The 17645-nt window shown below is 40.1% G+C and overlaps 1 protein-coding gene across 1 annotated transcript in view; it reads right to left on the reverse strand.

Moving 5' to 3' along the window:
- Window positions 1-17396, reverse strand: part of frmd6 (FERM domain containing 6) — a 118992-nt gene extending 101596 nt beyond the window's left edge. The window contains exon 1 of the mRNA XM_059958061.1: window positions 16921-17396. The gene's annotated coding sequence lies outside the window, so the exon portion shown is untranslated. The remainder of the gene's footprint in view (window positions 1-16920) is intronic.
- Between the last annotated feature and the right edge of the window lie 249 nt (window positions 17397-17645).

The raw sequence follows: 17645 nt of genomic DNA on the forward strand, positions 1-17645 counted from the left end.
ATCCTTCCATACTTTGACTTTTTGAATGACCTCACTGTCCAAAGGGAATCAAAATACAAGGGACAACTACTTGTGATGCCCACTGCAAAGTGCACAGACTTAAGCTCATTCAAAGTGAAGGTTAAATCCATAAAGTTCCTCACCCCTGTACCCCTTTATTGGACAAGGATAACAATATTGGTTAAACCAGAATGGGAAATGTTTTCTGACTGGTTTATCCACATTATCCAAGAGAAAGATCCATTGCTGCAAGATGAGACTGTGACTCAGCCTTGGGTGAATCGGAACTTCACAAGGGAGAGGGTCAAATTTTGTTCGATCTTTGCTGCAGCTTTACCAAATTTGGCTACCGTACAGCTCAGTGAAAAATAACAGTTTACAATTTACATCCGCAGAATTGTCAGTACTTGCAAAATGATAAGGATTGAGACATCATTCCATTATCCCGAGTGGAAAGGCAAATTCAAGAATGCTTTCAGGAACAATTCTGCAAGGAGTTTGTTAACTGAGAGTTTCTAGCTTTATTGGTCAAGAGCAAAACGTCTCGGGAAGTGCTGCAGATCACTGTTTCTAACATCAGTAACATCCTGACACCCTAAACAAATTCATTGAGGAAGCCTCTCGTGTTTGTAGGTTAGAACAGGAAAAACCACCAACAAATACAGAAAGCACAAAACTGCAATGTTTGATGTGGAATTTGCAATTACAATGTTCCTTGGCCTCAACAAATAAATGGAATAACAAGAACTTCTGGTAGCCCAATCAGTGTCTACAGACGCAAAGACAAAAATCTGCCCCCATATCAATGGTTTCTGTTTCTGCATGCGCTTTAGTTGATTTTCAAATCTCCTCACCTGGTCTTTACTTTCCTTCACTGAGCAGGCTTTTTGGGGTTTCATAATGGTGATCAGGAAAAGTGGGAAATCTGGGTTTCCCTATATACCCCATCATTCAACTCCACAGCAGGCAAATTAGTTCTATCTACATCATTCCCACCCAGCTCCCAGCTGAGTATGGGATATTGTGGAGGAGGCTGCAGATCTGGACAATCTTATGGTGGAATTGAGGAAAATGGGAAAGGGCCTGTGACCCATCCTGAGGAGAAGCTTCACTGCTGATTCTTGACCTGGAGATATGAACTTGTGGGTTCCATGTGCAGGTGGTCTAATACTTTGAAATTTTTGGCAGCTTCAAGGTGCTTAGATCTTCTTAGGCTAGAAGCAGCAATCTGTCATATTTAGTGATCCCTGGAAAATGAATTCTCAAGGAACTCAAGGTTAATTTAGAGGCATGGGGGCTCATTAGCTTACTTAAAACATTTCTACACTTCCTGGGGTTGGATTGGTTACCTAATCCTTATTTGCTCATTAACACATGGAACTCAGCAGGTTGCAAACATATCTCTCAGGTTTTCCCAATTTAACCCTCCCCTGTACTACTTCCAATCCCAGATGCTCATCTGCATGAAACAGCTTCCACAGAGATTGGATCTCATTAAAATCTGGGTCAGGTGATATGCTAGATTACTTTGTCTTCCCTCTCCTTTATGTACACTTGTACAGCTGTGTACTCTTACAGATCGTAAACCTACTGCAAGTTCTGTTAGCTTATGATACAAGGTTTCAACTACTACGGTTCGACTACTATTGCAAGAACAAAGTCAACATCTACCCTACTGCATTTTTAAGAGGAAAACATTCCAAAGCTCTTCATATGAAGAGTAACAACAGATATTGGCACCAAGCCACACAAGTTGACATGGAAGGGCAGATGACCAAAGACTTGGTCAGAGAGGAAGATTCTAAAGAGGAGGAACGGAAAGATGACAGGGGCTTGGGGGACGAAATTCAAAAGCATTGAAATTGGTCATTCATCAGTGTTGGAGCAACTGAATTTGTTAATGCTCAAGACACCAGAACTAAAAAAACCGGTGAAATCAGTAAACAAGGATGTGAACATTAAAATCATGGCCTTGTTTTGTCAGTTACTATTTCAGCAGCATTGGCTGTCAGACACAGGATCATTCAGCAAGTTAAAACAGGTAGCAGTTTTGGATGACAAGTTTCCTGAGGGTAGAAAAAGGTGAAAGGCTGTGGATGCCCCAGAGTGGTAATAGAGACACCGATGAGGTTTCAGCAGAATGGCTGCTGAGACAGGGTCAGAGTTGTAACAGTGGTAAAAATGCTAGTGCTAAAACAGACAAGTAATCCAGAGCTCACACAGCAAAATGTAATGCCTTAACTTGTGCTGTTCCAGGAAAAACTGAGTACCTTCTAACATCCAGACACCATTGTGCTTGCTTCAAAGGCATTGTCCTACACCGAACACACCCATTAACTGCAGCAATGTTACACAAAGCAATTCACTAAAACAGAGCCCCCATATAAAACACAATTGTTTACCTTATTTCAGAATCAGAATCAGGTTTATTATCACCAGCATGTGATATGAAATTTGTTAACTTAGCAGCAGCAGTTCAATGCAATACGTAATCTAGCACAGAAAAGAAATAATAATAAATAAAATAAAAATAAATAAACAATTAGATCAATTATGTATATTGAATAGTTAAAAAATGTGCAAAAACAGAAATACTGTATAATAAAAAAGTGAGGTAGTGCCCAAAGATTCAATGTCCATTTAGGAATCGGATGGCAGAGGGGAAGAAGCTGTTCCTGAAATGTTGAGTGTGTGCCTTCAGGTTTCTGTACCTCCTACCTGACAGTGACAATGAGAAAAGGGCATGCCCTGGGTGTGTGAGGTACTTAATAATGGACACTGCTTTTCTGGGACATCGCTCCCTAAAGATATCCTGGGTACTTTGTAGGCTAGTGCCCAAGATGAAACTGACTAGATCTACAACTTTCTGCAGCTCCTTTCAGTCCTGTACAGTAGCCCCCCCCCCCCCATACCAGACAGTGATGAAGCCTGTTAGAATGCTCTCCACAGTACAACTATAGCAGTTTTTGAGTATTTGTTGACATGCCAAATCTCTTCAAACTCCTAATAAAGTATAGTCGCTGTCTTGCCTTCTTTATAACTACATCGATATGTTGGGACCAGGTTAGATCCTCAGAGATCTTGACACCCAGGAACTTGAAATTGCTCGCTCTCTCCACTTCTGATCCCACTATGAGGATTGGTATGTGTTCCTTCGTCTTACCCTTCCTGAAGTCCACAATCAGTTTTTTCATCTCACTGACGTTGAGTGCCAGGTTGCTGCTGTGGCACCACTCCACTAGTTGGCATATCTCACTCCTGTACGCCCTCTCATCACCACCTGAGATTCTACCAACAATATAATATCGTCAGCAAATTTACAGATTGTATTTGAGCTATGCCTAGCCACACAGTCATGTGAATGTAGAGAGTAGAGCAGTGGGCTAAGCACACACCCCTGAGGTGCACCAGTGTTGATCGTCAGCGAGGAGGAGATGTTATCACCAATCCGCACAGATTGTGGTCTTCTGGTTAGGAAGTCAAGGATCCAATTGCAGAGGCAGGTACAGAGGCCCAGGTTCAGCAACTTCTCAATCATGATTGTGGGAATGATGGTATTAAATGCTGAGTATATTCAATGAACAGCATCCTATTGTAGGTGCCTATGTTGTCCAGGAGTCTAAAGTGCAGAGCCATTGAGACTGCATCTGCCATTGACCTATTGTAGAGATAGGCCAATGGGTGCAGGTCTTTACTGAGGCAAGAGTTCAGTCTAATCATGACCAACCTCTCAAAGCATTTCGTCACTGTAGATGTGAGTGCTACCAGGCGATAGTCAGTAAGGCAGCTCATGTTATTCTTCTTAGGCACTGGTATAATTGTTGCCCTTTTGAAGCAAGTAGGAACTTCTGAAGCAGCAAGGGGTTGAAAAATCTGACAAAAGCTGATTTTTAAGCATTTTTAAAAGGAGTCCTCATTCATAGCTGGAACCGAATGACAGGAGCAGCAAAAGCAAGGGTCAAGGGATCCACCCTTTCTTCTTTCACCTACATCTCACAGTAACATCAGCCAGACATCCCCACCCCCACTTTGCTCCTGCCCCCTCCACTCCTTAATTTTTTTTTACTTTTTAAACAAAACTAAGATCTGAATTCTAGCCATCCTAAACTTCAAATGGCATACTTAGACTTTGTGGTTGAGAGGTCTGGTCATGTGGAAGCTGTTATTACTGCATGAAAGAAATGAAAACCAGACAAGAGTGCATTTTGCTCAAGATGAATTCACGCTGGATGAAACAAATGATGCAGAGCCGATTATGCCAACAGATCAGAATAAAATTCTTAGGTATGCTTTATTTTGACACGTTGAGGAACAATAAGTAAGCTGACACGCTAGTGTTGAGACAGTTCGATTGATTTGGCTCTGTTAAAGCTGCACACAAGTACTTGCATTAGAACTTTACAGTATGTAATTAGATGAGAGGTTAAATTAAAGGATTTGTTTTAAAGGATTCATTGGATACTCACCTTAAATCAGATCTGACTATTTTTAGCAGGAAACTGGAAATGGGAAACCGTGGAAAAAGACTTCGGCTCTTCTCATCCCACTGCCTGTTAATTTGCAACACAAAGATGTGTGGCACTCAAATCAATGTACCATTCCCCAAGTCATGCAGAAATCCCTTCTGGAACTGCTGACTTGAAATAGTCTCAGTTCACTGAACGTCAACACAGCAAAGAATCAGATAGATTTTAGTTGGCAGCAATATTGCCACTGAGACAAAAGGTGGAAGGTTTAAGATGTACTGTGGTGATACTGACACACAGTATTATCACTTGACAGCATTATTGAGGGAAAGATGCTCTGTGAAGAGCAAGGTCTTCTATTTAAGACATTAAGTTGAGGTTTTATTTGTTCAGAGTGCATCTATTGGGAAGAAAAGCATAGGAGATCCTTCCAATGTCCTGGCCAATATTCATACCTCAGTTAACATTATAAAAACATATTTACAGATTGTACCACATTAATGGTTGTGGGAGATTGTTGGGTGAAAAGCTGGTTGTTCATTTTCTACACTGTCATAATTCAAATGTACTTAATTAGCTGTAAAGCATTTACAGTCATGAAAAAAAAATCAATTTAAAAATTTCTTGTTCAGGCTGACAGAACTCCAGTAAGTGTTACCAGAGACCCAAGTTTGTTGAAGCTTCACAGCCTGAACCATTCTTGTACAAGACCGTTGCTCAAATAGGAAAGAGCTGAACCATATTTGGTTAAGTTATGCAATTCTTGTTTTGTATATTTATGTTGAATTTATCCTTGCGCTGGATGATTCTCCTGTTAAAAAGAAAATTTATTCAGAACTCAGTGGAAGCATCACATGTTTGGTTTCCAAAGAGTGTTGCAACATATACAGTTTAGTCAATCACAATAACGGGAAATTACATAGAAGATGGGAAGGGGATCCAGTTCTTCAAGCCTGCTTTGCCATTTATGGTTGACCCTCTACCTCATTATCAGATTCCAACACTCAGCCCATACCCCTTGATGCTTTCTGTGGCTAGAAATATATCCAATTCCTTATTTATATTCAGCGATCTGGCCTCTCCAGCACTCTGTAGTAACAAATTCCACATGCTCACCACACTGAGTGAAGAAATTCTCTGTACCCTCAGGCTCAAATCTTTTGCAATCTAAGATGTGACCTTTCATTCCAGATGCCCCAGTTGGAGAAACCGGCTCCTTGCATCCAGTCAGTCTTGCCCCATCAGTATTCTGATAGTTTCAGCTTCCTCCCCCACTTCTAAACTCTAGAGGTTGTGAACCTAGTTGATCTAATCTCTCCACCTACAGAAGTCCAGTTATCCCAAGGATCAGTATGGTGAACCTGAGCTGCTCAGCCTCTACAGCAAGTCCCAAACTGCACAATATACCAAACGTGACTTCATTATTGTACTGTAGTAAACTATATTTGCTCCCATTCTGAATCATCTTGCTGTGAAGGCCAAATGCACCACTTGCCTAACTTGCCTAATCACTTTCTGAACATTGATCCTTTTACCAATTTGAGATTCTCAGCATTACCCAATCACGTTAATCAGAATAATAGGATCTAATTTTTGCTGCATGGGGAGTTTTTATACTTCCCTCATTTCTGCTTTTTTTTTCCTTGAAAAGCTTTTTTTTCCCCCACCAGTCAATGGAAAGTTCATTTCCAATATGCATTCTGTTCAATGCAGTTGAATAAGGAATGCTATTTTCCTCAAAGCTGGTGACCACGCTTTGAATCTTAATGGTAGCAGCTGATTTTCACATTTTTAAACTATAAATCATAAATCATCTCAAGTTCAAAGGCAACACGAGTGAATCTGCAGATGCTGGAAATAAATAAAAACACAAAATGCTGGCAGAACTCAGCAGGCCAGACAGCATCTATGGGAGGAGGTAGTGACGACGTTTCAGCTGAAACCCTTCATCAGGAGGGTGACTCCTCCTGACTGACTCCTGATGAAGGGTTTCAGCCGAAACGTCGTCACTACCTCCTCCCATAGATGCTGTCTGGCCTGCTGAGTTCTGCCAGCATTTTGTGTTTTTAATCATCTGAAGTTGCCCAATTTACATCTGGATGCTGACTGTCTCCATTACTCAGGATGGCAAATACTTCAACCATTAAAAAATAGTACCATGACCTAGAGGGTGTCATTAGTTAAAACTCCTGTTTAATGAGCATTTATGTAAAGCATCTTCTTGGTGAAGGAATTAAAGCCAATTGTCATTCTAGCAGTCTAATAGCTTAATAAACAGTTAAATATGTCCATGTTAGTTTATTAAGGTAGCTTCAAAGCATTTTGGTGGGTAGCAACTCAAGCTATATCCCCTCTTAATAGCAGACTGTGTTTGATGTCAGCTCCAAGCATTACTCAAAAGGACCTTGGCACTTAAAATGAATACTTTACAGTAAATATCACTGGACAGCCAATTTTCTCAAACTTGTTGCTTCCTCAGAAATTTTTTTTTTGGTTACGATTGACCGCTTGAAGCTGAACAGAAATATAACTGTTTGTGTCACGTAAGAACTTGGAGAGAAAAGAAATTAACTTTTACTGAATATAGTCTGTTTAATTGCATAATGGTGCTGATGCTTTGCAACAGTTCAACTGAGCTACAAATGTTTTGTTGATGATTTCTGTTTGTACTTGGTATCTGAGGTGTTAAATGTCCAACAATAATCAGATAACATTACTGGATACCATTTCTCCATGATTTGCAGGGAAGAAGTCTAAATGGGAATGCAGAAAATGAATCTTTAGTGACATGTTATAATTCATGGTTTTGTACACTCGAATCATTTTGTCAATCAGTTGCATGTAGTTTGCTACTCTGTAGCTACCAAGAATTTTCAAGAACATCCTTGAATAACTTACATGCCATTTTCTCTGGTCCTACTAGAAGTTCTTCAAATTGACTGATTTGATGACTTTTTTTGATTTGTGGACCAACAAAAATACCTTCCTGAATCTTGGCATCAGTTATTCTGGGAAATATCTGTCTCAAATATTGAAAACCTTCATGGAACTTTTTGTGCCTGGTGACAGCAGATTCTGTTCTTGCAGTCTTGAACCCAGTAATTCTGCTTTTGCCTTTAACAAACCCAGGCCTCTGACCAGGTTATTTAACAGATTGAGTTATCTGATGAGGTTCCCTCGACGTAAAATGTTCAAAATCTGTATCAGTGTCATTTTCCACTCCTGGCTTGTATACCATGGCATCTTTGTCTGACTCCTCTGGACTCCATGTCTTTGGTGGCTTCAGTACTGGAAGACTAAGGTCACGAGGCACAGGTCTCACGGCTAAAGGGCGATTAGGATATTCAATGGATTTCTCATTTTTAGCAGAGAAACCAGACACACCGGTCAGACAGAAGTAACAGTCTATCACATGATCCTTCCACTCTCACCATATCATCAGGACAGCAAACAGCATTGACTTCTCTGAGCCAATTCTAAAATCGACAGTGTATGCCGTGCAATAAACGTGAGGAGCTCGGGCTGTGTCTAAGTCATCAACTTTGTACCCAAAATAGAGTTCATAGGCTTTCTTAATGACAGGAATCATGTTCAGTCCTTGAGATTTAAGCATATACTCACCACAAATATATCGAAAAGTATCGCTATTGTTGCAAATTTGGCGAAATATTTTGCTATCATAAATACACCTGAAATTACAATTACTTTGTTATAATAAACACACACACAAACCTATCCTGCCATGCAGCATCCACCCTGCCTAAACATGCCTGGGCAAGATGGAAAACTCTTCAGCTTACATTATGGGCAACATTTTAATTCACTTGAATTGCGAAATGGAATGACAAATATCAGTGATTTCAAAAGAATGGTGCATGATAGGGAAAGCTTGTGGGGATTTTCATGATTGGCAACCTAAAATCTATAAAATACACCCAAAAGTATTCACGAAGCAAAATCTTTGTTGTCCGATGTAAGCAGAAGGGAGATGGAAAGGGTAAAATCAAATCAAATCCAATAAGGGGAAAGGAGCACATATTAAAAGCCAAATTTCCATATATAAAAGAGGTAAACAAGATGAATGATAAATGGGTGAGTGGACTGATCACTTGGTGGGAATTTTCCCAGTTTTCCCATGTGTTTTGTTTTAATTTTGTTCCTGCAAGTCATAAAATATCACTTGAAATACAGCTTTGATCTAACTTCATATTTATGCATTGGAAAGCAGCTATCAAAACAGTTGACTTTTCCTTCACTGATTTCTTCTATCCCTCTTGTATATGTTTCTCATTCAGACCAACGATTCAGTTATTCCCTCCAGTTTCAATTCTTCCCAATTCGCTTTCCATTTTGAAAATTAAGCATTCTTATCCAAACTTTATTTTAAAATTATTAATCTACTAACCAGATTTTGCTTTTGGTTACAAAATATTCATTTCTCATCCATTCCAGTTAGCTGGAATTTGGGCGATGAATTGAATTTGGAATTGAAGGCTGAACTTCAAAAACTGAGTTGAGCTGCCACAAGAAAACATACATGAAAATGTAATATTAATGTTTGATTAATAGTGGAATTATGCAAAAGGACAAGGTGCTGGTGATGTGCTCAATGTCAAATTAATGACGCAGAGACTTGGACTGACATTCGAGAGCCCAAAAGAAGGGGAGTTGGGATGAAAGTGGATCTTTCCACAATACAGCAAAAAGTGCAGTGCTTTCCGTGTGGAGCTAAGAGCTCGAGTAGAAAATTATCTTCTTCACACTCCATAGAGAAATAATCAACAAGTTGATATTTCATACATTTACTACATTTCATACTTAGATTATTATTGGTTAGCTCATTCATTAAGTCAGGAGGCATGATTTGGCTGCATAGATTCAGATTTGGCTTGTCCATGAGAGACAGAGGTGGTAGGAGGTAAAGCATATTCTGCCTGGAGGACAGTGACAAGCGGTGTTCCAAAGCAATCTGTTCTGGGTCTCCTGCTTTTCATGATTTTTATAAATTACTTGGATGAGGAAGCAGAAGGGTGGGTTAGTAAATCTGCAGATAACACAAAGGTTGATGGCATTGTTGAGAGAGTAGAAGGTTGCCATAGTTACAAGGGGACACAGATAAGATGTAGACTTGGGTCAGAGAAAAGGCACATGGAGTTAAATCTGGAAAATTGGATAATAATAATCTTTTGGAAGGTCAAACTGGAAGGCACAGTACAGGGTTAATGGCAGGATTCTTAGCAGTGTGGAGGAACAGATGGGTCCACATCCAGAGATCCCTCAAAGTTGCCACATAAGTCATAGGGTAGTTCAAAAGGCATATGGTGTGTTGGCCTTTATTAGTCAGGGGATTGAGTTCGAGAGCCAGGGTAATGTAGCTCTATAAAAACTCTGGTTAGACCACACTTGGAGATTTAACAGGATGATTCCTGAATTATAAGAGCATGTCTAGTGATGAAAGGTTAAGTGAGGAAAGGTTGAGCAAACTAAGGCTTTGGAATGAAGAAGGGTGAGAGGTGACTTCATAGAGGTATACATAATAAAGGGCATAGACAAAGTAGATAGCCACCCCCTTTTATCTCAGGGTGGCTATCTACCCAAAGGATATCTGTTTGTCTGATTGATCTTGTAGTGGATTGAAAGGTCAACACTACATCATGGGCCAAAGAGCCTGTGCTGTTCTATGTTCTACATTCTGTCTAGACAAAAAATTTTCCATTGTAGCAGTAACTAAAACCTTTGTTGAGGAGGTTTTTTTTAAAAAGTAAAATCTGAGGAGGAGGAAATACAGGAATTGAAGGCACAGCTATCAACAATGGGACAAAATGGGGTGGCAATACGCAAAACATCAGATAGTACTGTAGATAAAAAGATGCAATGAAGACAATCATTTCAAATTTCAGATGATGGAATCTTATGTTGATCAGTAAAGATGAGCATGATGGGTAAATGTAGTGGAAACACTTGAATGAACTGCAATTTAGGGAGCCAGGAGACCATTAGAATAGGCTAGTGGCATTAAAAGGAGGCAGAGCAGAGAGCAACATTACAGCAACAAGGAGGTCATCTTAGTAATGGGAAATTTACAGTATTAGAATCTTAGCTCAAGGCTGAATATGCAAAAAACATGTATGGTCTAGCTCTATCAGAGACGATGTCTCTAATTGTACCTGGGGCTCAGTACTTTCATTGCTAACCAAAACTTTCAGGCATTGTTAAGCCATGTTGTACACATACCTCAAACTCTGATGTCATTACAGGACTTGACTGAAAATGTCTCAAGATTAAGCTAACATTTCAAATTTTAACTTCCCACCAGGTTAGTCTGAGATCTGATCTCAGTGAAAGTAACCAGTGAGGGTGCACCGCACGGATAGAGTGCAAAGTACTACTGCTTCAAAGCTTCTGAAACCCCGGCTTGATTCCTCATTCTGCTGCTGACCATGGAGTTTGCACATTCTCCCTGTGTGAGCTTTCCTCAGGGTGTTCTGGTTTCCTCCCATATCCCAAAGACTTGCTGGTTGATAACTTAATTGCCACCTGTAAATTTGCCTCATGGGTCAGAAAAGTTAGAGGGAGTAAATGGGGATGCAGGAGGAAAAAGCAGGATTAATCTAATTGGGTTCTTGACAGCTGGTGCGGAGGCAGTAGTCTGAAAGACCTGTTTCTTTGCTACATAACTCTTAAAACAAAACAGCAGGCATCAGTCTCAATTGGCTCAATAATCCTAATCAGGTGAGATAATCTGCCATCTTTGATCATTGCAGGACTCCATTGTCAACCAATGTTGTTGACTCTTAACTGGCTTCTCAAGTGGCCTGATGTACTGAAAGAACAAGAGCATCACAGGAGCTGTTTTGCCACTAGGACACAGCAGTTCAGAGAAAGCCATTTCACTGCCTTCCCAGGCCCAACAGGGGCAGGAGTTAAATACTGGCCGAGGTTACAGCCATATTTTCGAACCAATTAAAGACAGTAACTGTTGATAAGCGTTTATATGTATGAATGGAAGCTTGCCACTATATCTTTTAATGAGAAAACACGACAACTATATGATTGTTTAGATGTGTAAATATTAAAGCTTCACTCAGCTGACTGGATGGATATTTTGAACTTAAAAGAGTATTTAGCTGCCATTGGTTATTGAAATATTGGCATACATTCCCAATTATGAAAATTCATCCAGAATCTGGTTCACCATTGTCTGATATGACATGAAGTTTGATGATTTGCAGCAGTACAGCGAAAAGACACAAAATTTCTATAAATTATTATCAATGCAAAATAAAAGAAAAACTTCTGCAGTGTTCAAGGGTTCATGGATTATTCAGAACTATGATGGCAGATAGAAAGAAGCTGTTCCTGAATCACAAATGTGGGTCTTCAGGCTCCTGTACCTCTTCCATGATGATGGTAAAGAGAAGAAGGCATCCTTATTGATGAATGCCACCTTCTTGATGCTCTACCTCTTGAAGATATTGTCAATGGTGGAGAGGGCGGTGCCCATGATGGAGCTGGCCAAATATATCACCTTCTGCACCCTCTTGCAGTTCTGTGCATTAGAGCCTCCAGACCAGTCTCTGATGCACACAGTCAGAATGCTCCCCACCATACATCTGTAGAAATTTGCAAGTATCTTTGGTAATATACCAAATCTTCTCAAACACCTAACAAAGTATTGCTACTACCATGCATAATTTCGGATTGCATCCAGGACATACACTCTGAGATGTTGCCATCAAAGAACTTAAGGCTGCTCACCCTGTGACCATTGTTTCTGAGCTGTAGTTTTCTACGATACTAATTTCTGCCATATCTAGACCGCCACTTCATTGAGGTGCTAAATTAATGCCTTGTCAGCTTTCTCAGTTGGAAATTGATGGAATTATTCAAAAAGATCATGAATGGTCTACATTCCTAATCAAGATTAATTCCTCATGTATTCCAATACATAGGGATTTTAATATGCAGACATCCATCTACATATTGTTGTATCATGATGTTCAGTACCCCACTATTCACTGTACAAGGTCCTACTGAAATGCAACACTTCACACCTGTCTGCACTAAATTCTGTTTGCCAGTTTTCAGCCCATTTTTCCAGCTGGTCCTGATACTGCTGCAAGCTTTGCTAGTCTTCCTCACCGTTCACTTTACTCCCCAACCTTGGTGTCATCTGCAAATTTGCTGATCCAATCTCACCTAGGTGGCTGATATAGATGACAAACAAACAACAGACCCAGCACCAACCCCTGCAGCATTTCACCAGTCACAGGCAACCATCTACCACTCTCTGGCTTCTCTCACAAAGTGAATGTCTAATCCAATTTATTACTTCATCTTGAATGCCAATCGACTGAACCTTCTTGACCAACCTCTCACATGGGACCTTGTCAAATGGTTCCGTGTGGTCCATGTAGACTACATTTATTGTCAATTCAAGTCACTTTTATCGTCATTTCCACCATAATTGCTGGGACAGTATATAGTAAAAATGAGACAACATTTTTCAGGACCATGGTGCTACATGACAAAGTACACAAACTAGACTGAACTACTTAAAAAAACAACACAGAGAAAGCTACACTTGACTACAGACCTACACAGGACTGCGTAAAGTGCACAAGAACAGTGCAGGCATTTCAATAAATAATAAACAGGACAATAGGGCAAGGTGTCAGCCTTCATCAACTTAACTGGTAACATCCTCAAAAAAAAACAACTAAGATTGGTTAGACATGACCTACCATGCACAAAGTCATGCCGATTATCCCTAATCGATCCCTGTCTATCCAAATACTCATATGGAGAAGAAGAATTTCAGAGTTGTACACTTTGATAATAAGTGAATCTTTGATATACCTGGCCTCTTAGAATACCTTCCAATAACTTTCTATGAACCTCTGAATCAGGTGATCTCACAATGTACTATCTCAGAATGGAAAGTGATGCCACTGGAAAAAAAAATCATAAGATATTACAGGGATAGATATTGACAAGTCCATAGTGCCTCTGACAATTCAAAAAGGGCAATATCCCATTTTCTTTCCAAATCTTTATATGTTCTTCACTTTCATAAAATTCAATTCCCTTTTTAGCTCCATATGTTCTTTGCATTACTAGCCTCATTGAGTTAAACATTACACACTCTAACCACCTACTGTAAAAAAAAGCTTCACATCTCCCTTTTTTCTCTTCCACTGATAATCCCTAGCTTCATTAAAGAACTTACATTCTCAAAACTCTTCTAAGATTTGATGATATTTATTAGGTCTCCCTTAATTCACAAAGATGGGTGAGTTAGGGAAAATTGTTCCCACACAAGTTACATTTGAATAGGCAAATTTGCTAACATCATTCAAAATTTTACTTATGAGTCAGATACATGTACAACGTTTGTAACTTGTCACAAAGGCATATAGCTTAGAAACAGATCTGTCAACCTATCACCAACTATCAACTCCCCATTTGCAGTAATCCTACACTAACCCAATTTCCCCCACAATGTTATCCACTCACCAGGTTCAATCACTCACTTACACACTCAGGGCCATCAAACCCTCCAATCTGTAAGTTTTGGGGATCTAGGAAGAACTTGGAAAGCCCAGAAGAAACGCAAGGAGTCATAGGGAGAATGAGCAAAGTCTACGTAGTCAGCACCTTTGATCAGAATTAACTGGTGTGTGAGGCAGCAGTTCTACTTGCTGTGTCACTGCACAACCGTCTAAATCTATAATGAGAGAAAGGAATCCATTGGAAGCCTGGCTGCCTAGTGTCACACACCAAATTTCTGGAACTCTTTTTGTATTCCTCATCGACTCACTGTCACTTCTCTATTAAAAAAATCTTTAAAGCTTAGCTCTCACCATGATACAATGTAGAGCACCTGGAACGCTGTCCATGTTAGTTCCTAATGCTCCTCAGTTACATTTTCAGACTATCATTTGTAATAGAAATACTATGCAATGCCAGTTTTATCAGTACAATTTAAAGGCAGACCTATATCACTCAAAATATTCTTCAGCTTATGGTCAACCCTCAGAAATATCACCTGTATGCATACAATAGTTTAATAAATGCAAGTTAAATAATTTTATTTGAGTAGATAATTATTCAACAATTCAGTCCAAATAGTTTCAAGCAGAACGACAGATTTTGACAGTAATGGGTTCAGCCAGCAGTATTTCAATGAACCCAAGTCTGACTGTTCCTAAAATTTGCACTGATGAACCACACAATATGAAAGCTATCACAAACCATTTGGCAAAGTGATCAGCAGCTTTATCAGGAAGGCTGGTACTATGGAAACTGAACCTGAATTCGTGTTGAGATCAGGATCCCTCGGAGTCACTAGTTAACTGTTTACTTTTAAATATTCAAGATTTTTTTTGTAAGACTTAAAGGCACAAAAGTGACAGTGTGAACTCACCCAGAAGTTTTACAAGCTTGGACCATTATCACCTTCACCTAGAGATATAGAATATTGAAAGACTTGAAATCAATTGAAAAATGCTGGATATTGATTGTGATGGTGTCATCACCTTTAGTTTACAGTGTGAATCGCATTCTAGCTGACTAAACAAGCCAAATTTGTAAAACTATGTCCAAGTACGCTTAGAGTAAGAAACACAAATCCAAACATAACAGTTGTTGACAACATCATCTGTTTACTATAGTTGCACCGCCCAGGTACAAGCCATCAGGGAAACGGGCTTAATGATTCGAATAAGATTCTATTTTAAAAATAAATCAAAGTGAATTAAGTTATCAATATAAACAAGACCATTTGACTGCAGCAAGACATTACCATATGGGAAGCAGGCCTCAGTTGAGGCCCCCATTTTCAGTGGTTTAGTCTATCCACATATTTTGTCAATGTGTTTTTATTCATTGCGTTTTATTTTTACCACACCGCTTCAGAAATTCCAGGCTTAGTAGGTTACACTGAGCCTGTCAGTATCCATAGCCTCCATTCCTGAAAAGAATACATCTCAAAGATAGTTTCAATCTTTCCTTCATGGACGTGTCACTCATGATCAAAATAAACTCCCACTGTCAAGACATCTTAATACAGGGTATTTTTTTAAGGAATTGGCTTAGCTTGCCTCCCCGCCCCTCTCCACTCCCCATGTAGTATTGTTTTCGAAAAGCAGCAGTAAGTCCCTGGAGTAACGCTGGGTGGAATTAAAGTCAGCTTTAATTGACTTCTGCAAAACTGCAGATACACCAAAGAGCATGTTTCCTGTGCCCTTCCGTCTATGTCCACGATCACACTGGTTTCCTGTATTCGCTTAATAGGCAAATTTAAAGAAGCCCCGGCAAACAATCAAAAGCCCCTGAGCTTTTTGTTCTTGTTGGAATAGTGAGGCAAAAGTCATGTGAAAATAATTGGAATGGCCACGACATACATACCCACCGCCTTCACTGAAATGCTCAGTGGAATAGTCTATTCAAAACTGCGGGAACGTTCTATTGGATGCTTCAATGTTTCGCAACAAACATTACAACATTTCACTTTTATTTACGGGGCCCAATAGGATCATGCACAGTAATTTAAATATTGTACAGAAATTCAGGGAAAAGTGGGCTGGATGCCCGTAGTGTTCATTGACTCACGCTCAACAAGGGTACTCCACCCCAAACACTATTAAATTGTTTTATCTTCCTTAAACAACTGACAGAGTAGATCGCAATCAGCCTTTTAGCAGCGGGATGAACATGCAATGCTTGGAATAAAATAAGGTTTAGCGAGGACTTACAACCTGAAAAAAACACATCCTCAGCAACATTCACCGATCCCATCCGAGAAGTCAACTCACAGAAATCTCAGAAAGGAAATGACTCGCATTCTTTAAAAATTAAGCCACATGCAGTCCCTCAGCAGAAGTGACTAATCGTATAAATTGTACCCTGCGGCACTGAAGAGAAGCGAATGCAATAGCCACCAAAATCTTAAAAGCTTATAGAAGAAAGATGGGAGGCAAAATGTTTCAGACAACGTAAATCTTACAGATAAACGACAACCAGATACATTTACCAGGGATCTTAAAGGATCGCCTAACTGTCCCACAGGGTCGTTTAGGAACTGACGGGAGAGCCAGTCAAAACCACAGGAATGACAGTTTTTTACCCTGTGAGAAGCTACAGAGGGGGTTTGCTTCAAACATTCCCAGCATGATACTATTTATGTAATAACACCTAGGATTAAAAAAAATTCTATAAATATCGTGAAAGTAAATAGTTTACAAATAAGTTTCACGTGTATATCTGAATAAAAATTATTCAAATATACACCAGCTCTCAAGTAACTTCATTCTTACTCTAATATGTGTACTTAGAAGTGCCACGGTGCGGACTTGAAGCAAATTTTTAAATCCCCCCCCCCCCCCCCAACATTGGAAAACAAGGCAAACGTTTTTTTTTGAAAGATGGTTAAATAGAGCCAGCGCTTTCTTACCGCTGGAAGTCCTCCACTGGATACACCACGAAGGAAGTTGCCTCCAGCAGCCACAAATCCAAACGAAATGTCCGCTGAAGATTCACTGAAGTGGGGAAGAGTTATTGTAGCCGAGACAAACTTCACTGCCACATCTCCGCTGCTCCGGCAGCCACAAAACTACATATGGTTGTCGGCCGAATTCCCACATGTGCTGGGAAACATGAAAGGGTACAACCGCCGGCGTACGTCTTTTCAGCGGTGTTCGTGCGCTCGGTGAAAGCTGCCGGGGTTGGTTCTTATCGTGCTCTTTTCTCTTCCTGAGCCCACGTCGGAGTCCCACAGAAATTCATACAGCTGGAACTCATTGGAGCGTTTTGGGCGCTGCGTGTGTTGCAATCCCCCTCTGTTCATTACTTGGATGGTTTGCTCCACTCTCTAACATGCCAGCTCCTGTCTGGCTCCGTGTGCCACAGCTTTCATGTACACACATACATGAGTGAGCAGTTCACGGGAACCCGCCCGTTTTAAAAAATGTGACCACGTTACAAATCACTGCGCGCCCTTTACCCCGCGCATTGTAACCTTTTCAACAATCACCTATAGTCACCTCTGCCTTTGTTTCGTTAACCCTCTCCACTGGCGCTGAATTAGCAACGCTCCTTTAGTCAAACTGGTTTTAAACAAGAAGACTCTTTTGTTCTGGTTTTACAAATCAGCTAATATCTCTTCCAATGTTCCGTCAC

Source organism: Hypanus sabinus, chromosome 2 (genome assembly GCF_030144855.1).
Source record: "Hypanus sabinus isolate sHypSab1 chromosome 2, sHypSab1.hap1, whole genome shotgun sequence".
NCBI classification, from domain to species: domain Eukaryota; kingdom Metazoa; phylum Chordata; class Chondrichthyes; order Myliobatiformes; family Dasyatidae; genus Hypanus; species Hypanus sabinus.